The sequence below is a fragment of the Parasteatoda tepidariorum genome, chromosome 2, assembly GCF_982258835.1.
Source record: "Parasteatoda tepidariorum strain Cologne lab strain chromosome 2, Ptep-v5.0, whole genome shotgun sequence".
Lineage (NCBI taxonomy): Eukaryota > Metazoa > Arthropoda > Arachnida > Araneae > Theridiidae > Parasteatoda > Parasteatoda tepidariorum.
This window is the reverse complement of record NC_141756.1, coordinates 124,665,569-124,689,882: the sequence shown is the minus strand read 5'-3', so window position 1 is coordinate 124,689,882 and position 24,314 is coordinate 124,665,569. Positions and strand designations below refer to the sequence as shown.

General features: G+C 31.9%; 1 pseudogene across 1 annotated transcript in view; it reads right to left on the bottom strand.

Moving 5' to 3' along the window:
* LOC122272517 (afadin-like) overlaps positions 1 to 24,314 on the bottom strand; it is a 91,548-nt pseudogene continuing 67,234 nt past the window's right edge. Inside the window, exon 24 of the transcript XR_015431216.1 lies at positions 1 to 24,314. The product of XR_015431216.1 is annotated as an afadin-like (transcript).

Here is a 24,314-nt window from a genome sequence, read left to right as displayed (position 1 = left end):
GCGGTAATATTTTAATATGTAAATGTGTATTGTTATTTTCGAATAAAAACAATTTTGTTTTATTATATGTTGAATGAAGATGACTAGATTGAGAAATAACTATCCTGTGGCAGCCATTGGGTTAAAGATTGACATTTATTTTTTAAGCAATGAATATATTCCTATTGTTTTGATACGATTGTGATGTAATGGGTCACCCTAGCAAAGATTCAAGATCAAGCTAAAAGCAGGAAATGAATTTGTCCCTCAAATGCTTGAATCGTTTTGTGAGAAAAAATCATAATAGCATTGATACTTCAGAGCAGTATATTAATTAAAAAAGGCAGCGGCTTAAGCATCTAATGTAGATAATTTTGAAGCAAGAATGCCCACTATCTTCAGAAATTAATCATCAGGGCATATTTTCTCTGTAGAGGTGGGTAGCCATGCTTTTTTGAGAGTCTGGTCTCTCATAGAAAGAGTAAGCTACGACTTCTAGTCAGACGATGGAAGGTAATGGAATGTTCAAGTGATAGAAGGCAAGAGTGGCTTAGTCTTTGCCTTTTAAATCATACATATGTCATATGTTTTAAAGACAGCTTTCTCACTACATTAAAATGTCTACACTACGAAAAATGCTTACTTTACTTATTCGTAATTGCAATGAATTTCTCACTTCTGTTAATCGGTAACCATTGACCTCCTAAACAAAAGATTGCTGCCTTACGCTCTATTATTTATCAGGTTTCTGACATTTGCTCCAATCGTTATAAGCAAAAAGGAAAGCTTGTTTAGCCTAAAGCTCTATTGCTGTTGAGAGTGGATTTCCATTGATTATTATTTATTCCTTCAACAGAATATTGACCCAATAAGCTATCTAATTCTAACTAAAGTAAAATTAAAAGCAAAAAACTGCGAACTTTTATTTTTCTAATTTGGTTCGTTTGGTTTTTCGGTAATTTGAGGAAAAAACTACAAATATGCTACGAAAATATCGAAATAAGTTTTAAAAGTTATTAAAAAAACTTTCGAAAATTTCTTAATTTTTTCGCTAACTAATTTTTCGGAACACTTTTGATATTTGATATCTCCTCAGCACTCGACTGCTGAAAAAATTGAGTGGTGTGTGACAGGCATCCGCCACAGGTGTGTGACAGGCATCCGCCACAGGTTTGTGACAGGCACCCGCCACAGGTTTGTGACAGGCACCCGCCCAGGTTTGTGACAGGCACCCGCCCAGGTTTGTGACAGGCAACCGCCACATCTACCTACCGACCATCATCCACCGACAGGCAACCGTCTTTTATTAATATTTACCATAATATCAATCATGTGCAGCCCTTCTCAAAGCTATTTAAGCCGATAAAGTAACTCATCTATTGCCTATTATTTTTTTAATTCGGAACAGTTATTTGATAGAACTATCAACGTAGCACACAAATGTTGAAACAGAAAACTTTTAAGAATTTCCCCTTTAAAGAAAGTTAAGGTGTATGTTTATAAGACAGTAACTTTTATTCAGGATATTTTCCAACACATACATTGATAAATAGTTATGCTATCCAATATATTGATGCTTTTGAGCATTCTTTCCCAGACTGAGAAGAGAAATGGATCATTTCCATTTGTAAATGATTGGTTGCGTAAGCATATTCTTCAGTTTGGTAGAATGCCGAGCAAAGTATGAAACGCGTTACAAGTCTTGTGATATTTGTACAATATTACAGTGATAATATTATGAAAAAGTGTAGATATCTTGTTATTTGAGTATAGTAATTTTTTTTCTCAACTTCGCTTGATCGTATTCTGTTTTTGTATTTACAAAACATGTTACTTCAGTATTTATGCTGTCAAGCTAAAGAAAATGCAAAAATTATTTAAGGAGAGGCGAGAGAAAGCGTTAGCACTTTCTATGTCAAATGTGGGATTTTAATTACAGACTATGTCAACCTTCATCTATCAAAAGGTACCTCTAAATAGAAACAAATTAACATGCCTTATATACTATTGATTTGGTATTTAATATTTGTAGTGGTAGTTATGCCACGTCAAACACTTTAATTAAGATGTTTTTTGAGCAAGTAAGAGTCAGGATGTGTCTATTTCTAAAATGAAATAAATTGGGCTTGAATATTTCTACTCCTTAATTGAATGCCTATATGTTCCCAATATTCTTCCAAGGTGAAGAGTAAGAAACAATTACCATTATAATCAATATTGAGCTGTTAAGAGTTCACTTCACCAAAACTATTATAACTATAATTTGATATTCAACTGAATTTAGTAGAAGATAACAGGACTATTAAATTTCTTTAAGCTTCTCCACTGCCTGAACAAATACTATGATACAAGTGAATCTAGTGAATGCATATTTAGAAAATTGCAGATTACAATTATTCAGAAATGAAAGAAAATGCTTCATCGAAAAAAGGCGTATATATCGCCCATTTATATGTTTAACAGCGAACAATTAAAAGCGGCTAAAAGGGTAACCAATTGCCATTAATGGAAGTAAATATTCCACCCTCTATAATCTACTTAAATCCAATAATAATTCTAAAAAAAGTATTATTTACTATGTGCTAAATCAAATTTATCTTTCTATGTTTAGTGCTAGCAGTTTTAAGAAAGACAAATGGAGCATCTGTATTAAATATGCACATATAGACATTGTGTAACTTTCAGAGGTAATTCTCATGCCTATGACAGTGCAACTCTTTTTACACGGTAGCTTTTGATTATGTTGCTGATTAACAAGAAAAAAATGTCGATCATCCCCTTAGTCGAGCATTATCATATTTTTATAATACTTCTTAATAAAAGAAGTTATTTGCATACAGGATTCATTGCTCATAAAAACAAATGAGCTTTAATGTCCGATTTCTAATCAAGATGAATTTAAAAGATTTTATAAATGGAAGGGAATTAATCACACCATCCAAAAAATTGTCTAATTCAAAGTTTATAAAGTCGATTGTTTTACTTTATCCGAAAATCAGTCCCCGAATTTCTGAGATTTTGAGTAAATTCGAATTTAAAGTTGCTTTCTAGCCCGTAAACAAATAACTTAAATTAATAGTTAGGATATTTATCAAAATTTTTTTTCAGTGCAAGTTGAATTGAAATGAAAGTATGGTTCCACAAGGTCCATCTTGCAGATAATTATGCATAATACCCTTAAATTTCAACGAAAAGAACATGAAAAATTAGACCAAAAACGGGATGGTGAATGATCTTTCATCTCATTAAATAGCTGGCGGTCTAATCATAAATTTTCTGTTGTTAAAATCATTCAATGCTGCTCTTCATCTACCAACCCTTGCTTCTAGAAATCTTTGCCACATTTTGAATGACTCTTATAATTTATTTAATGATATTTCTAGTATCCCACCCTTTTTCAAAGTTTGGAAATTTATCCGAATTTTATCTTTGGCACTCCAGGGTTCCCGATTAAATCCCTCATAGATGTTCATTAATGTCTTTCTTTTTTATTTATCTTCCTCTTCAGTTTACTTAAGGAAATCACTTCGTAAGTGATCACCTTTTTTTAACTTTTTCCTGTCATTTTCGTCTGCAGACACTGAGAAAGGATTTTGAAACTGTAACTGAAAACCATATTTGTACTTTACTTTTGTTTTATTAAGTTTTTTTTACTCTACATAAAATAATGTCCTCCTTTAGAATAAAAATTTATTTATTACTAAACATTAAAAAGAACTCAATGTAAAAATTCTGAGCATAAAACTTTTCTAGATCATAAAGATTTTTCATTGATGAAGAAATTCTATATGAGTAAATATTAGTGATACTTATAAAATCAATATAAAAACTACTCGATACAATATCTAAAGGAAGTTTTGACAGGAAATTACAATGTACATTTATTATATTAGTTAGAAATATGACATTATTAACTTTTATACTTCGTCTGTCATATATTAAAATACAGAATGCATTGAACCCAATATAAAATGAAAGTCTAGATAAAGCACTGGCATCCACTCGTCAACATAAACTTCAAAAACTCGCAATCAACGCTATGCTCTTAAGCAATTTTTTTTATTTAAGCTTGATGAAAACAAAGAACAATCTAAGCTTTTATGTTAGATACCGCTTGTCACAACAAAACTACATCCACAGCATCTGAGAAGTTTCCAGATTATATATATATCCACTTTTTTCTCTTTAAAACTATAAAATTAGCAACAAAATTTTACTTTATCAGCTCTGGGATATTGGTAATTATAATGTATATCAATTACTGTTTTTTTTTTCTTCCTGTTCCACTCAATTTGAAGAAGAGGAATATTAGAGTCAACTTATCATTCAATGCTGGAGCAATAATTCAGAAAAGAATTGAAATTAATGTAAAAAAGAACTATTAAATTTATTTATAAAATGTTGACAGGCTTGTTCTGATTTTTTCAACCAGAATAATTTACTTTTTCTTTTTAGCCCCATGTAGTTATATTTAATACTGTATTATATATTTTGTTTTCATTTAATAAAATTATTTTTGTTTTATTTTATGTTGGTTGAAATTTATTGTGGAATCTAGAGTGGCTATACTAATGGCCAGTCAGTACGTTAAAAAGTTATAATGATTATTTTGAAGCAATGAATCTAGTCCTATTGTTTTGAAAAAAATTGAAAAGAATGTAGGGCCACCAAGAAGAGACTCAAGATCAGGATAATAACAGCCAAAGAGTTTGTTTCTCCTTTTTGAATCGTGTACAAAACAAATCAAAAGTATGACTTAATATTAGCTGATATGTATCTTAGCCAAAAAAAAAATATAAAACAGTCTAATGCATATCATTTTCATGCTAGTATGTCCACTAGATTCCTATAGATTATTCGAACATATTTTCACTTAATTCCACTAAGATGGAGATCTGTAAGATTGGACTGCACCTTTTGCCCAGTCGGTCTCTATGGGATTGCAAAACTGTCAATTCAGGTGATGGAAGATAAAGTCTTTGCCATACTAATATCATTGTGAATAATACACCCCAAGCACTTGTTAAAAATCTAAAAGTATTCTCTTTCTCTTAAAATGTTGATATAACAAATATTTCAGTTTTGTAACCTACTTTAGGGGTTAGTAAAAACATCGTAATTTCAGATTTCCCATAAAAATATCATTAAATTCAGTATTTTTCAAACTCAAATACTTATTTCATTTATTTTATTTCATAACCGACGTTGAGCAGTCGATTCAATTCTGGGTTTAAGACAGCAAATGTTTTACTCCGTATCCATGTAATTTTAATTTCAATTCAGAAGACAAGGGAGCTCCTGGATGAGTACCCCCAGAGGTATTAATTTGTCATGGGAACTCGGAGGACTTTGTGACCCTAACAGAAGAAACGTGCACCAGTTTAATACACGGTGGTAATATTCAGTGTCAAAATACTCATGCGTATCTATAATGTTTTTTTTTAGTTTTTATAGCATCATTTACGTCAAATAAAGTCATCTGAAAAGGTAACACTGACATGGGTCTGCAATTTAAACTTATACGTAATGAAGTGTTTCCTTTTTGTTTTAACTTACGAATTTCATTTAAACTGATTTCCAATCTTAATTGAATTTTTTAATCTAGTCAGTATTAGTCACTTTCAACTACAATTCCTGGTTGGTGGATAACTAGTAATTTTGCCATATGGAGTCTTGGAATGGTAATAACTTTGTTCCCATATAAAATATCACCTTGACCATCCCATTCTATCTCAGAGTTTAATCAATGATTCGTTGAAATCACTAACTACTGTCATCTTATAGATTGCTTGTTAGAGTAGCAAAGTTCTATCAAAAGAATGGAAAACCTTAAAAACAATTTAACTGATGCTCTTTTCAAATTGCAAGGTAGACATGTAATGGATTTTAGAAAATCCAATTTCTCACAACAAATACACTTGCTCCTGATTTATAGGGAGCAAATTTCTCGTTTTTATTTCATACAGATGACTCAAAAGCTTACCTAAAAATGTTTCAGAATGGACAAATTCCGAATTTAACAACACATAGTTTAAAGGTTGCAGCATTAAATTATGTCAATGACAAAGTGGAACAAGAAGGGAAGCTACGCAATTAGAATTGACAAAATGCACTAAAATATGAATAAATTTTTTTTCTAGTTGTCGAGCAAGATAGACCAAATCAGAGAAATCTCCAAACTTAGTCAAAATTCACTTTAGCTTTAATTGAGTTTAATTATGTATTATAAAATTTGAAGTGAAAACTAATGCTGCTATAGCCTTTTTTTACATAACACAGAATTTCAATTTCATCATTTCAACAGATTATATTTTATTTTATTTTGATTCATGATATGCTTCTTTTTTGAATTTCCATATTTTTTGGACTGGTAAACCACATAATTATCATTTGAATTTTGTACATAATATTTTGACATTTCCAACAAAAATAACGTGGGAAAATTCCTTGAAAAAAATGTAGAGTTAGCTACACATTGACATACATGTGTAGCATGTTTCAAAAACTGCTTGCTCAGTTCTATAAATTTATAATTTTTACCAATACATCAGAATATACAATCATGTGCAGCCTCCTCAATGCTATATGACGATTATTAATAAACTGTATTGCACATTATTCGTAGATTTGAACTTTTAAAATAATTTATTTATCGAACTTTTAACGAAGCACATAGTTCAAAAATGTGGAATGCTAAAATAAAAAACCTTTCCCAAATATTATGCTTTAAGAAAAGTGAGGTGCTTGCTTATAAGATATTCCTTCTTTAAGTTAAATCTTCTCCCTGATATGGTCCTATATTCCAAATAAGAATTTTTAATCATTTTATCGTATAGTAATTTATTAAAAAAATATCCTTATGTCTTGCCTTAATATCCATGTAAATTAACTTTGATAAATAAATACCATGAATACTAAAAACAATAGTTCTATTCCTGAAGAATTTCGGTTACTTCAAATGTATTATGTATCTAAATTTATTTTACTACTATGTCATTTTCATTGTATTTTTCATGTAGCACAATTTTGATACCTGTATCTTCATCACTGGTAAACCTTGGAACATTTTGCCATGCTCGTGATTTCTTGTAAGGGTAAATTAAAATATTTTTTGAATTAAAAGTGATATCAGAAAAGAATTCCTTTAGCTTATTAGATAAAATTAGTTTAACTTTCAAAGCTATATTCTGGTGATAACTTTGCCCAACACCTCCCGTTAGGTGTTTTAAAATAGTAGAGAACTTAATGATTTTTATTTCTTTTTATCTAAAAAAATCCACCTTTTCTGGACAGCTTTTCGATATAATTTTAACTTTTTATATCTTAACCAAAATTTATTTTTTACTAAACGATAAGGAAACTAAGAAAAGTTAGCAACTTGTTCTAAATATTCTAAGTGAAACTAACTTTATAGCAGATGAAGAGATTGTGGGATAATAATCAAGTTTTGACTTAACAATTGATCGGTAGATCTATTGTTATCTATTAGTACTGAATTGTCACCTTATGATGTGTGATATAATACTTTGAGAATAATTAATCTTCGTAGATACTCAACGTATGATCAAAATGTTAAATCAAAGATAATGCTCAACACTTCATTTAGCACTGGAAATCGTTAATGCGTATCTGGATGAATTGCGGAAATGAAGTGTTTGTTACTGAAGAACTATTTAAATCTGTCATCGTAAATTCTTATTAATAACCATATGGAGTTGTTTTTCAATAGTATGCATATTGGTAGCAAGGTAGGTGGCAGGATAAACGAAAATAACCTACAAAAAATCTACCTAATCATCAAAGCTAGTTTATTTTGATCAGAAATAGTTCAGTTAGTTTCAATTTTTGGTGCAAGAGCCAATTATATAGCTATGCCTAATACTAAGACTATCTTAGAATTCCGATTAAAATTTTTGAGAAGTTCCCGATGTCATTAAGATACTTAATAAGGATTCGATGTAGAGAGTCGCTAAGGAAGGTAGTTGAATAAAGAAAAGAGTAATTAATATATCATCTTTTAATTTTTTAAATTAGTACATAATGTCAAGATGGGCTTTATGGTTAATGGCTCTCTTCAACTCGAGTAAGCAGACACTGGTTCTTTTAGTAAGATGTATCAATTACTTCATCTTGTATGACCAATACGTTCGTAATTTGTTTATGAGAACCTCGATATTTCTGGAGCGATTTCAGGTAATAAATGCGTAAATTAACGATTTTATTTCATGCATTATTAAATTCTGTCTGCCTATAGGTACTTAAAGCAATTGTTATTACAGGTTGAACATCATGTTGTAATATAGACCTGTTAGAAAGATTGTTATTGAATTTTGCTATATAATCGATTTTTTTTCCACTTCCTGAGATTCCTCAGAAATCCAGGAAAACAAAATTCTAATATCTTTATAATCACGATTAAGTATGGCAGATTTTGATAGCTACCAAGCAGATGTTGAAATCTAAATGAATTTGATTATTATGTTTCGAAATGGAAAGGCATTTTAAAGCTAAAAAGATTATTTGGCAATCAAAAATGAAAACAGAACTTGCGGAATGAAATTTCATTGAAATAAACAAAGACAAAGAAGCAAAGGCAGATGCCACATGGTAGTAAATTTTAGAGAAATCGGCAGACATGGGTTTAAAAGTTTAATGGAATGCACGATAAGAAAAAACTTTTTTAAATATATTACAGGTGAAGTGAGTTGCTTTGCTTAATTACTGAAAATTTCAATGATATGAAATAAAATATTTAGCTAAAGAGGAAATGGAACTGATAAAGAAAGCTTGTCTTCAATACTGCTCCTGCTTTATGGAACATGATGCATAGAATTTATTCAAAGGCATTCTGAAATGCCTGATATGAAAAAGTGCTGTCTTACACATGAGTTAATGAACTAGTTTAAGCATGGCCTGAAGTGTGTGAAAAACTTTTAAAATGTTTCGAAGAGATCTAGGAATTTTTTTACAGGCTAACATTTTACAAGACTTCATTCGTTTCGCCATCCAACAATTTGTAAGAGATTCATTTATTCTTCAAAGGAAGTATTTAGAATCTTTGTTGAATTTCTAGTATCTGCTTGATAGCAAAACCCAGATCTATTTTCTCTCTGTGATAAACTTTTGCCTAAGTAAACGATATTCTTTGTATTACTTCCAGTAGATATTTATAACCTAGTACAAAATGTTCTGAAAATATACAATTAGTTGACAATCTACCTTGAGAACATTTGCATTTGATGAATAATCTTGACTCTATTTCAGAAACATGCGTTCGGTTCATCAAAATGTTGGTTCAAGTTTGTGACACAGAATAATTGTGACCATGTATACATAATTTTACAGTGCTTAATAAATGTAACAAACTCAATCAAAATGACACAAGGGAAATTTAAGTTGTTTTTTGTTCAAAGTTACAGCCCACAGAGAACAGTACGATGCATGCAGTAAAAATGGAGGTATCTTTATGAAGGTATCTGTTCCATTTTGATTATTTGCCATTTCCTAGAACATATGTTTTTGTTGATCAGACAGCAGAAGATAAAAGGTTCCTTTTCATAGCGTATTTGAATGTAACAAAAATATTTGGTTTTAAATGAAACAGATGTTTTTCTTGAAAATGATTAAAGAAAAAAAAAAGTGAAAACACTATCTGCAATTGCAAATCTCTTAAGAAATTGGCAGTTTGAGAGTTGAAAATCTAACACCCCAAAACCATTACGTTTCTTATAATCCCATTATCTGTACTAGTATCAACAGCAGTATGTAAGAGTTGGGCCTTCGTTATCAACAATGTGATGTGATATAAAAAAACAGAGTCAGTGATGGGAATACTAATAATATTAGTACAGCAGACATGATGGTATAGATTAGGCCTAATGATCCGCCACTAGTTTATAAAAGCATAAAGAAAGATTTAAAAATAAATTTAACACAAAAATTTGACTTGTCATGCAACAAAATATTTTAAAATCTGTTGCAATTCAAAGATGCATTACTTAAAAAGTTTTGTAAGAATTAACAATTTTTTAAGCCTTGTTTTAAATTAATTTTAGAAAAGTCTCCCATTTAATTTTGAAACATATTTATTTTGTAGAAGGGTGGTTCTATCTTCAAGTTTCAATTCATTAAAATTTTTAAAAATTATTCGTAATTCCTTTTAAATTTTATTTTTGATCTTCCATTTAGTGCATATGCACTTTACTTACACGTCACTTTGCATTGCGTTCACTTTACAAATTTTATAATCTGCGCTATATGCAGCTAAAAAAAATCATTAAATAATTACTTTCATTAATTCACATTGTAAAAAAATGCTACAATGTTTCAAAAATATAGCAACCTTCATGAATGACTTATTAAAAAATCAATTTTTCTATAACGAGATATAATTTTTTGCAAATTTCTTGCTTAAATATGAAGCTAATTATTTCATAATTAGAAGTTACTTCCAAGAACAGGGAGCAACTTTATAACGTTCAGTAAAATATTGAACTATTTTCACCTTTTTTTTTTAATTTTCCCTATTTTGCTCCTGGTTTTTCAACTCCTCAAACATAATTCCTATCCCTATTACGAACAGCAATGAAACTAAATATTTGAATAAATATTGAATAATAGTCTCTCAGAAATTTTTTTAAAATGCAACAATGCATTTACCAGCAATAAAATTCTATAAGTAATTGATAATACAGTTGGTTGAAGGACCTTAATTCTTCTGTCAAAAATGAAATGCAAATTACTTAACTTCTGTGCCTGAGATGTTTCTCAGGCTTTCGCGCAGGTAAGAATTGGTTAAATGGAGATAGTTTTGTTTCTCTCTCTAACAGATTTGTCTCACATAAAATGCTCTACAAACGATTATTAAACTATGACATTTTTATTATGAAATACCCCATAAAGGATTGCAGGTAAGGGATTTTATAAAATTTATTTTATTATTTCAACTATGTATGTTCGTCTAGTACTGTATGTATTGTTTGTCTCTCTCGGAACCCTTCAATAATCCGACCCTGTATATGTCAGAATCAGGTTAAATATTTCGTTTTCTGCAAACGTGTACGTATGATACTTCAGAAATTGTAGAAATGCTTACATCTTCCCATTCCAGCACTTTATTCATTGCCTGTTGTTGTCATTCGATAGTTCTGACGTGTGACATTACGAGGTATAACTGACTGTTTTGAGATCATTCATGTTCTTTAGGGCATTGCGTCCATCAAAAGTTTGTAATGGGCATTTAAAAACATTTGGAACTTCGTAATGTAATGGTCAGATATTTTTTTTCATAGTTTGTTTGTATTCAGGAGAATTTTTGGGTCCACATTGAATTCATGAGATCTTTAGAATTAGTCTGTGAATATTTTTTTTTTGCCATTGCGCAAGGTTTGTGACAGGCACCCGCCACAGGTTTGTGACAGGCACCCGCCCAGGTTTGGGACAGGCACCCGCCCAGGTTTGTGACAGGCAACCGCCACATCTACCTACCGACCATCATCCACCGACAGGCAACCGTCTTTTATTAATATTTACCATAATATCAATCATGTGCAGCCCTTCTCAAAGCTACTTAAGCCGATGAAGTAACTCATCTATTGCCTATTATTTTTTAATTCGAAACAGTTATTTGATAGAACTATCAACGTAGCACACAAATGTTGAAACAGAAAACTTTTAAGAATTTCCCCTTTAAAGAAAGTTAAGGTGTATGTTTATAAGACAGTAACTTTTATTCAGGATATTTTCCAACACATACATTGGTAAATAGTTATGCTATCCAATATATTGATGCTTTTGAGCATTCTTTCCCAGACTGAGAAGAGAAATGGATCATTTCCATTTGTAAATGATTGGTTGCGTAAGCATATTCATCAGTTTGGTAGAATGCCGAGCAAAGTATGAAACGCGTTACAAGTCTTGTGATATTTGTACAATATTACAGTGATAATATTATGAAAAAGTGTAGATATCTTGCTATTTGAGTATAGTAATTTTTTCTTAGCTTTGATTGATCGTATTCTGCTTTTACATTTACAAAACGTGTTACTTCAGTTTATGTTTATGAGGCGATTCCTTTAATTCGAGCTAAAAAAAAATGCAAAAATTACTTAAGGAGAGGTGCAAGATAGAGAAAGCGTGAATGGGCTGCACATTTCTATGTCAAGCACTTTAAGATGTTTTTGGAGCAAGTAAGTGTCAGGATGTGCCTATTTCTAGAATGAAATAAATTGGGCTCGAATAGTTCTACTCTTTTATTGAATGCTTATATGTTCCCGATATCCTTCCAAGATGACGAGTAAGAAACCATTACCATTATAATCAATATTGAGTTCACTTTGCTAAAACTATCATAACTATAATTTGATATTCAACTGAATTTAGTACAAGATAACAGGACTATTAAATTTCTTTAAGCTTCTCTACAGCCTGAACAGATATAGGTGAATCTACAGTATTTAGAAATGAAAGAAAATGCTTATTAATGGATCAAAGTATTGGAGTGGATGAAATTTTTTTTACGGAAGAAACCAGGCCATATATGTATATAACGGCCATTTATATGTTTAACAGCGAACAATTAAAAGAGGCTAAAAGGGTAACAAATACCCATTAATGGAAGTAAATACTCCACCCTCTATTATCTACTTAAATCCAACAATAATTCTAAAAAAAGTATTATTTATTATGTGCTAAACCAATTTTTTCTTTCTTCTATGTTTAGTACTAGCAGTTTTAAGAAAGAAAGAAACATACATCTGTATTAAAAATGCACAAGAAACATTTGGATCTAGTGTAACTTTCAGATGTAATTCTCAAGCCTATGAACGTGCTACATCAATGCTTTTTATACGGAAGCTTTTGATAATATTGCTGATTAATAATATTAATTTTTTTTAAAAATAAACTTTGATGCCCCCTTAGTTGAGCATTATCTTATTTTTATAAATATAATAATCCGTAATACAAGAAGTGAATTGCAGTGATAAAAAGGAAGCTATTTAATAGTGCATACAGGATACATTACTTAAAAGACAAATGAGTTTTAATAGCAGATTTCTAATCAAGATGAATTTAAAGTATTTTATGAAAGAAAGATAAATTGTGAAAAGCAGCTTCTTAACCATTCTCGATAAAAAGAAATCAGAATAATGACTTCATTATTGAAATGAAAGTTTCTACTAAATACCTTAGAGCAATTTATAATATATATATAACACAAATTCTGGAAAATATATATCATGGATCTCATAACTCTGCTGCTATTGGTAACTAGGGTAGGGTTGAGCCAGGGTCTATTCTTAAATTAGCATCCATGTTCACTTGGCAATAGAAATCTTATTATACCAACTTATTAAACCATTTAAAAAGTATTTAATGCAAATTTTCTAACAATTATTGACTACATTAAAAAACTTGCAATGATCCAGCTCCAAAATATTGAATTAGTTGGCGATGGGAAACCTTTAATATTCATTCCGATAAAAAAAAAAGTAGGGTGGCACTTCCATAGATCACTATTAATCACAAACTTACAGATTACACGCCTTCTTTATTGTCTATAATGCAGTGGCAAATGTCAAGATATTCACTCCTCTGCTGGTACAATACATAGCATGGTATGAGCCTTTTGACTACCATTCTAATGGACGTAATCTCAATGTTGGTAGAACAGAGGTCAACGTGTTAAGTATGGATTTATAATACAGCTGGGTCTATTATGAAATTGTAATTTATGTTTGCTCTTTTAGAGAAAAAAAGAATGCCTACTTACAAAACCAATGCTGCCATTCAATTTTGTACTAAAGGAAGATTATTTGACTTGCAATCGATATTTAAAAAAAATCTTATAACGATAGCATCTATTTGGCTGGATAAGAAAAATTTGTTTCAAATCCCCAAACATTTATTAACAGAAAAAACTAGTAATATATCAGTCCTTGGGTATTGAGGTAGTTGGAGAAAAGAAGTCCTGTATAATATTTGCTCATTTTTACTGTTTCCTAGGAAGAATTTTCACGGTAGTATGGAAATGAAAACCAAATTATTATTGCATGCTAAAATATTTTTCGTTTTATATTTTGCCGGAATTTAAACGCATCTTCATATGATAATAAAACATTTATATATCAGCGATATTTGTTTATATGCACAGGTGGTAAGTTAGATAGTTATTGTTTTCAACCTCACCCTCCCTGAAGGTATTTTTTCAGTAGTAAGGAAGTGATAACTGAATTATAATTATATGTAAAATAATATTCTTTTACACTTTGCCCGAATATCAACACTTCATGATATGAAAATCGATTATTTATATAATTGTACGATTTGTTTATATCTATAGGTGGTCCAATATATTGTCTGATACATAATCAAGGATATGGTTATTTTTTTGCGTAAGAGCCAAATCAGGATACATTGCACCGATCACTTAGTCAATATATAAGCATGATTTAAGGTAAAGGGAAGTATCCTTTATCTTTAAGAATGTCAATAAGGTTTCGATGAAAAGTTCTACCGAGTAAAGAAAATAAAGAAAAAGAAATCATTATTAAACAAACGACGTTTCTTAATTTTCAAATTAGAACACAGTGTTAAGATGTGTTTTATGCTTAATGGTTCTCTGCAATTAGGGCAAACAGCTGCTAGTTCGTTTAGTAAAAGGTGTCTATGATTGTTACATCTGAATGATTATCAATCATGTATGGAAAATTCGTAATCTGTTTGAAATACTAACAACCTTCCTGGAACTATTTCTTTTAAAGATCTTTGTGACCCATTCCATCTGCTAATTGTTAAAGTATCTGTTACTTTCTTAATTACGTCAAAGCAAAAAACGAGTGAGCCTGATCAATAGATTTTGTAATGAAACAATTATGAACAAAGCTCAATTATGAAAAGGCATTTTCGGAATCAGCCCTGTTTAGAAGATGGGATGTATTTTGATTTTTCGTTAGATGAATACTTTGGGTCTTTTTTAGTTTTGGAGTTCTAGTAATTTTCAGATCAGCAATTACATTCGATTTCCACCCATTTGAGGAAAAATTCATCTCACACCTAAATTTGCTGTTAAGTTTCAAATATTTGAGAAAGCTTTTAGTATGCCATAATCAGGGCAAGAAGTGGTAATTTTACAGCAGTCTTTAACCCAGCTTGTGTAATAATGGAATTCCATCCATCAATCGGATGTAATGGACATTTAAATGGGTTTCTTCTTTCAATTTTAGATTTATTCAATTTTAGATTTTTCAATTTTAGATTTATTTTCAATTTTAGATATAATCTAAATAAAACAATAATCACTGGGGTACCTCGGGATTGTGACACCCGTGTTTACTCACAAGTAAACCCCCTGAGGAAATATTTTGGTCATAATCTATTTCCAAGAACTATAAGACCATGAATCCTGTTGGTAAGGTTATATGCCTGAACCAAGTATACAACTAGTAAAAATAGCAAATATTTTGAGATTCAAAAAGTAACACTACAAATTATTAAAAATCCTTCATTTATCCGTATCAAACATTTTAATCCCCAGAAAATGGGACAGACAAAAAAGGAAAATAAGAAAAACAGCGACAAAATAATTTTTTTTTTGTTGACAGACTGATTATTAACAGATTACTGCTTGTTTGATGAAATAGGAGTTAGTTAAGGAAAGCAAGCAGGGTTTGGTAGATATGCTAAACAAATTGATCCGCTCACAACGAAAGACAAGAGACTGCCTTCAGAGAAAGCAAAGATAGTATTTGTGGGATTAAAAAATTCATGAGTTTAGGGAAATGAATTGCTAAAAAGGCTGGCATTTCTGATAACTTACATACAAGTAGATTAAAGTCTTTTTAAGCAACGTTTCATTAATGTTAAATATAGTCAGACTGTGTGTTGTGTCTAAACAAACAGGGTTTAACTCAAGACACGGGACTGAGTCAGAGTTTTTTTTTAATATGATGAATTAATCGATACTAATCTCAAATATGCCCCAGTTATAAGCATCTTATTGTTTGCTGATACAGACATCTGTTCAGGTTAGCAAAAAAATATTTCTAAGTTTATAAAAAGGAAAAAAGATTTTTTAGTTAAAAATAAAATGGATTGCAAGATTTAAAATACACCTGCCCAGGTTTGTGACAGGCACCCGCCACAGGTTTGTGACAGGCACCCACCACAGGTTTGTGACAGGCACCCTCACCAGAGTTCTTTGCAAATTTGGGTGATTTTGGGAAATAGACTTTGTTGGCGTTTATAAACCAAACTTGAAGAAATGTCAGGTCAAGCAAGACTGTGATAGCAGAAAGGCTATGATAGTAGTTATTATCACACCATCTGAAAACGTGGATCATTATCTTACGATCTGTTTAACAAACTCCATTTATAAATTAGTTGAGAGACTGATTATTAACAGATTACTGCTTGTTTGATGAAATAGGAGTTATTTAAGGAAAGCAAGCAGGGTTTGGTAGATATGCTAAACAAATTGGTCCACTCACAACGAAAGACAAAAGACTGCCTTCAGAGAAAGTAAAGATAGTATTTGTGGGCTTAAAAAATGCATGAGCTAAGGGAAATGGCTTGCTAAAAGGGCTGACTACTTGATTGAAAGTCTTTTTAAGCAACGTTTCATAAATGTTAAATATAATCAGACTGTGTGTTGTATCTAAACAAACAGGGTTTAACTCAAGACACGGGACTGAGTCAGAGTTTTTTTCTAATATGATGAATTAATCGATACTAATCTCAAATATGCCCCAGTTATAAGCATCTTATTGTTTGCTGATGAAGAGTTATGGAGTGCTTTTAAATTCACCTTGACCCATGAAAAAAAAATACGAAAGTAAATTTTTGATAAGACCATGTAATACAATTGTTCACCCTTAGAACAAAATACCTCAACTTCATTATGGAAATAAAAGATCTAATTACTGTTTACTTGGTCATTCATTTAGATCCAAAATTGCTGTTTTTGTTAGGATTATGTTTCACTTATTTTAAATAACAGATTCCCCCCCCCCAAAAAAAAAACACGCAGACTAACAATGTTGGCTATTGCTGACCATCATGTTCTCCGCCTCTCGTAATTTAGAAAAGGGGATCCTGGAGTTACCTATCTGCATTCTCAATCGAGGGGGTAATTTTATCTCGGAGTTTACAGGTTACGTGCTCTTTGTCCCGTGCTTCACTTTAGACGAGAGGAAGGAAGTTAGGTCCCCCTCTCTTTCAACCGGCTGGTAGGGCATGCTTTGCACCCAGCTTGAGACTACGTGCTACGTCATGGGATCGCCCCTAAATTTGTTGTAATTTGGTTATTATATTCTTAACAGAGGGCGTGTAATAATTTCCAGATATTGTCCAATTTTTTGTACAGATTTCCTTTGAAGGAGTGATCTTGAAATTTATATAAACGTGTTGAAACAATTTTTTCATTTACATTGTCGGCAAATTTTTTTTCAGAGACAGCACATACTTCTTCACAGAAAATTTAAATTAAACTTAATCTAAATAAAACAATAATCACTGGGGTACCTCGGGATTGTGACACCCGTGTTTACTCACAAGTAAACCCCCTGAGGAAATATTTTGGTCATAATCTATTTCCAAGAACTATAAGACCATGAATCCTGTTGGTAAGGTTATATGCCTGAACCAAGTATACAACTAGTAAAAATAGCAAATATTTTGAGATTCAAAAAGTAACACTACAAATTATTAAAAATCCTTCATTTATCCGTATCAAACATTTTAATCCCCAGAAAATGGGACAGACAAAAAAGGAAAATAAGAAAAACAGCGACAAAATAATTTTTTTTTGTTGACAGACTGATTATTAACAGATTACTGCTTGTTTGATGAAATAGGAGTTAGTTGAGGAAAGCAAGCAGGGTTTGGTAGATATGCTAAACAAATTGATCCGCTCACAACGAAAGACAAGAGACTGCCTTCAGAGAAAGCAAAGATAGTATTTGTGGGATTAAAAAATTCATGAGTTTAGGGAAATGAATTGCTAAAAAGGCTGGCATTTCTGATAACTTACATACAAGTAGATTAAAAGTCTTTTTAAGCAACGTTTCATTAATGTTAAATATAGTCAGACTGTGTGTTGTGTCTAAACAAACAGGGTTTAACTCAAGACACGGGACTGAGTCAGAGTTTTTTTTTAATATGATGAATTAATCGATACTAATCTCAAATATGCCCCAGTTATAAGCATCTTATTGTTTGCTGATACAGACATCTGTTCAGGTTAGCAAAAAAATATTTCTAAGTTTATAAAAAGGAAAAAAGATTTTTTAGTTAAAAATAAAATGGATTGCAAGATTTAAAATACACCTGCCCAGGTTTGTGACAGGCACCCGCCACAGGTTTGTGACAGGCACCCACCACAGGTTTGTGACAGGCACCCTCACCAGAGTTCTTTGCAAATTTGGGTGATTTTGGGAAATAGACTTTATTGGCGTTTATAAACCAAACTTGAAGAAATGTCAGGTCAAGCAAGACTGTGATAGCAGAAAGGCTATGATAGTAGTTATTATCACACCATCTGAAAACGTGGATCATTATCTTACGATCTGTTTAACAAACTCCATTTATAAATTAGTTGAGAGACTGATTATTAACAGATTACTGCTTGTTTGATGAAATAGGAGTTATTTAAGGAAAGCAAGCAGGGTTTGGTAGATATGCTAAACAAATTGGTCCACTCACAACGAAAGACAAAAGACTGCCTTCAGAGAAAGTAAAGATAGTATTTGTGGGCTTAAAAAATGCATGAGCTAAGGGAAATGGCTTGCTAAAAGGGCTGACTACTTGATTGAAAGTCTTTTTAAGCAACGTTTCATAAATGTTAAATATAGTCAGACTGTGTGTTGTATCTAAACAAACAGGGTTTAACTCAAGACACGGGACTGAGTCAGAGTTTTTTTCTAATATGATGAATTAATCGATACTAATCTCAAATATGCCCCAGTTATAAGCATCTTATTGTTTGCTGATGAAGAGTTATGGAGTGCTTTTAAATTCACCTTGACCCATGAAAAAAAAATACGAAAGTAAATTTTTGATAAGACCATGTAATACAATTGTTCACCCTTAGAACAAAATACCTCAACTTCATTATGGAAATAAAAGATCTAATTACTGTTTACTTGGTCATTCATTTAGATCCAAAATTGCTGTTTTTGTTAGGATTATGTTTCACTTATTTTAAATAACAGATTCCCCCCCCCCAAAAAAAAAACACGCAGACTAACAATGTTGGCTATTGCTGACCATCATGTTCTCCGCCTCTCGTAATTTAGAAAAGGGGATCCTGGAGTTACCTATCTGCATTCTCAATCGAGGGGGTAATTTTATCTCGGAGTTTACAGGTTACGTGCTCTTTGTCCCGTGCTTCACTTTAGACGAGAGGAAGGAAGTTAGGTCCCCCTCTCTTTCAACCGGCTGGTAGGGCATGCTTTGCACCCAGCTTGAGACTACGTGCTACGTCATGGGATCGCCCCTAAATTTGTTGTAATTTGGTTATTATATTCTTAACAGAGGGCGTGTAATAATTTCCAGATATTGTCCAATTTTTTGTACAGATTTCCTTTGAAGGAGTGATCTTGAAATTTATATAAACGTGTTGAAACAATTTTTTCATTTACATTGTCGGCAAATTTTTTTTCAGAGACAGCACATACTTCTTCACCGAAAATTTAAATTAAACTTAATATAAATAAAACAATAATCACTGGGGTACCTCGGGATTGTGACACCCGTGTTTACTCGAAAGTAAATCCCCTGAGGAATTATTTTGGTCATTATCTATTTCCAAGTATAAGACCATGAATCCTGTTGGTTAGGTTATATGCCTGAACCAAGTATACAACTAGTTTTCATTCTATTTTTTAAAGAAAAAATGACACACACACAAAAAAAAGAAAGAAAAAAAAGATTGTTTTTCAGAATGTCAAATATGTTATGAAACTTTGTATGACTGCAGTAACAAATTAAAATATTATCAATAAAATTTCTCTGAAGGCAATGACGCTTACTGAAACATTATTTTCTTTTTACTTAAAGGTGCATAAAAGTTTTCAATAAGCTTTAAAACACCAAAATTTTAAAACATTTCTAATTTTAACTCGCATATGAATAACAAAACCTAAATAATCTTATGGAAAAAAAATTCTCGTGAAATCAGTATTGAATTAGTTAATCAGTATTGAATAGTTAATTCATAATGAAATGAACTTTTTTTTTATTTCCTATGAGCTGCACAATCAGTCTTCCCGATGAGCAGACCTAGTGCGTTCTCCAGAAGTGGTGTCCACTCTTTCAGGACCACCACAATGGGTGGGATACCATTGGCCATGTAAATTTTGCCACTCGTTTTAAGACTTGATATTTAAACCGAAGTAATAAACGCTTTAAATACTAATTGGCAGACATAATGGAGCACAGAAATAAAGAAACTGAAGCACAGAAATAATAAAACCACTAATTTCCCTTTTAAAATCCTTAATTGCTGCAGAAAAATTAAAGTCCTAATAAACAGATTACGTATAGGTCATACAAGACTAACACATAGACGCATCTTACTGAACGAACCAGCACCTGTTTGTTCCAGTTGCAAAGAACCATTAACCATAATTAACATCTTAACTCAGTGTTCCAGTTTTAAAGCTAAGAGACGACGATACTCTAACAGTGAATATCCTAAATAATCGACTTTAATTGGAGACTATCCACAACCTTCTTGAATATCTTAAAGACACTTCTAAGACTTTTAATTTTGACCAACTGTTGGCTCTTGTGCAAAAGATTTAAGCTAAAACTTAGATTCTTTACAGCGTGATCAGGATTTAGTTATCTCGTAGCTATTGCAGTGTCATCCGCGTAAAAAGAAATAAAATCGTTTCTAATATCATCAATGATGAAAAATGTGATAGATTGGTAGAGCATCGGTCACAAAATGCTTTCCTGTGGGACACGCGCCTTTTTAAAATTTCTAAAATATATTTTTCTTGAAATTAGAGAGTCAGACAAACAGTTTAAAAAAAAGAGACACCGGTGTCCCATCTGCGTTAAAAGTGGCATATTTAAACATTATAAGAACATATAGTCTCAATCAGCTGCCACAAAGAATCATAATTAGAAATACACGTTAACGTAAAAATATGTATGTATGTATCTCTGTTAATGCAATGGCCCAGGCGTCCTGGTAATTACCACTCGTTTCTGGGTTGGTCATTACTCTCAAGTTAACAATTGATTGATCCCTCGGCAGCTACCCAAAGGGGTTGCTCGCATACCGAGGCACCGATAAATTGCAGTAGTGTAAAAACTGTGCATGTGAATAAAAGAATTAATTTGAAATTAGCTCAAGTAAATTCTGAAAAACGTAAAGAAACAGTGCCAGAAAACATTAAGGAAGAAAAACAGTTTTTATACTGTAGTTAGTGTTAACGTCATTAAATTCAATCTCAAGCAGTTGATTTAAGTAGCTGGTATGCTTTGTCGTAGATCTTACTAATAAATTGTTTGATAGATGTGTCCGCTCTGATGTTGCTGCATTATATCAGGCGTTCCATGAATTATACTTCCAAAACACCTGATAGTATAAGAGCGCTTGATGCTTTGATTAGACAATTTAAGATATGAAATTTTGCGTCATTTCTTTTTACTATTAAACGCATTGATAGAAGACTATTAAGTCGGTAGATTTCAAGAGATGGACCTTCTTTTCCATGCTGTGGAAAAATTATTTTATCTGATTTTTTTCACTCATTAAAGTATTGATTTATAATGTAGGAGTCTAAGATGTCAGTGAGCAAACTATCGGGTTATTCGGAAAGTAATTTCGTTTTTCCGACAGAGGATTTAATTGCATTTTTTCGATCCCAACTTCACACTTAAGCCACATATCATTATTTGTTTTGAGAGTTGATATAGCAAGGCTGGTGTGTGAAAAAGTTTAATTAATTCTACGCAGTAGTTTTTGGTTGGTGCCCTTTTAAATAAGGAGAGCAATAAGCAGCATTTTCGTCATATTTTACTTTTTTACTATAAAAAAGGTAAGAGTGCTGTTCATGCCAGAAAGAAATTAACCGATATGTATGGAGAAGATCTGTTGACAGTACTCCAGTGCCAGAACTGGTTTGCAAAATTTCGATCCGGCAATTTTGATGTCGAGATGCACCACGTTCTGGAAGGCCGGTTGAAGCTAATAAGACACGATAAAGGCATTATTTGATGCAAATCGGCGAATAACAACACGTGAGATCGGTGAGAGGTGAAATTTATCGAATTCAACTGCTTATGACCACTTGAAAGGCTTGGGTTTAACTTCGATGCTCGATATATGGATTCTTCATATTCTCACGGAAAGAAATTTGTGTCGTCGCGCGGATGTCTCTGATTCACTTCTCAAAAGTCACGAAAGTTATCCATTTTTGAAGAGCATCATTACTGGGGACGAAAAATTAGTTGCCCGTAACAATGTCAAACACAAGAGATCATGGAGCAAAAACGATGAACCGGCTTAAAGCATTTCGAAAACCAATATCCTACAAAAAATGATGCTGTCAGTTTGGTGAGATTTTAAAGGAATATTTTTTTTTTCTTTTTTGGAGCTTTTACCGGATATCACAACAATTATTTCGGAAGTCTACTGTCGTCAGCTGGACAAACGGGAAGATTCACTTCAACAGAAAAGGCCAGAATTAGTCAACAGAAAAGGTACAGTGTTCCACCAAGAAAATGCAAGATCTCATACAAGTTTGGTCAAAGTAACGCCAAAAGCTTTTACAGCTTGAATGGGATACACTACCACACCAACCATATTCTCCAGATCTGGCATCTTCGGATTGTTATTTGTTCCGGTCATTTCAAAATTGTTTGAACTGTAGAACATTTACTTCAAATGAAGAGGTCAAAAATCACCTGAATCAGTTTTTTGTTACTCTATGACTTTCAATCCACTTCCTTCCCATTTTGTTTTATTTGATCTACGGTGTTTAGTTTCTTTCCATTTTATCGCCTGGATATTCCTATCCTTCTAGTGCTTCTCGGAAGCATCCTCTCCCTAGCTTTACTTCTTCCTTACGATTTTCGCAGTCCTTGTTCAATCTCTATATTTATTCAGTCCAGTTATTTCAGTAAAAATTTGTTTAGTTAACGGTCTTAGAACTTTAACTTGTTGATTTGTTCCAAAAATCAATTGTATTATCTGATACCAATTATTGTTCGTTTTGAATTGAAAAAAAAAGTTTCCTAGAACTGTACTAAAGATTATTAAAAATATATACATAGTTCGTTCACCAGGAGTTGGCACTTGGCTCCACCTCCTCCGACTCAGAGTTCATTTCAGCGAGGGAGTGAGAGGGGAAACATCTCCGTCTTGAAATTAATACAACCCTTAATGCGTCCCAAGCACAAACAGTGAATTCTTTTTCAGTCACTTACTTTGATTTATCATCTACTATTTTAGCTTTCATTACTCTAGATAATTAAATATATTTAGAATTTAAAAATGTCTATATTCCCAGCAAAATGTCTCAAAAAGGACAAACTATTCACTCAAAAGAGAGAAATATCATCAAAGTTATGATATATTTAATGTTAAAGAAATGAACATAAGATAACGAAATAAATATTTTTGTCATTCGATCGCCTTGTCAAATTTGGCTGTGTCGAAGTTCATTCTTCTTTTAACTTTTGGGTGTATTCTAAGCATTAATTTCAAATAAGACAAAATAAGAAATTTGCACTGGTCTCCTCACTCTAACATCTTTCATTGGGACGAAGAATTTTCTTCTGCTTGCAGTGTGGTCTATTTGTTTCCTGTGCAATCCATTCCCAGGTGATACCCAGTGAATATCTTTGTGTTTAAACTAACTTCCACCAATAACAAATTCGTTCATTTCACAAAAGGATACAAAAAGTTTTCGTTTCGGTAACTTATTTACTACACATTGCAATTGCTCGTAAAATCGTTCTTTTTCCTCATCTTCACAATCCTTTGTCTGAGAATAAACTTGTAAGACTGATAATTTGAACTATTTGGAATAAAATCTTGATCTACTATCACTAATTGGTTCCCATTCAATTAAGCTTTTCGCTGTTTCTTTTCTTAGTATGTATCCAACACCTTTTCCATGTCTTTAATCAGTACCCGAATAAAGGACTGCATTGCCGTTTCCTGTCTTGAATTTTCCAAATTCTTTCTATCCAAGAATATCTTGGTTATATCACTCCACTTCTATGACTACCTTATTTCGTCTTTCCATACTGATACAAAGCTTTTACATTCCTTGGTCGACACGATGTTTAGTTTTTTGCATCATCAGTGAGCTCTTCCC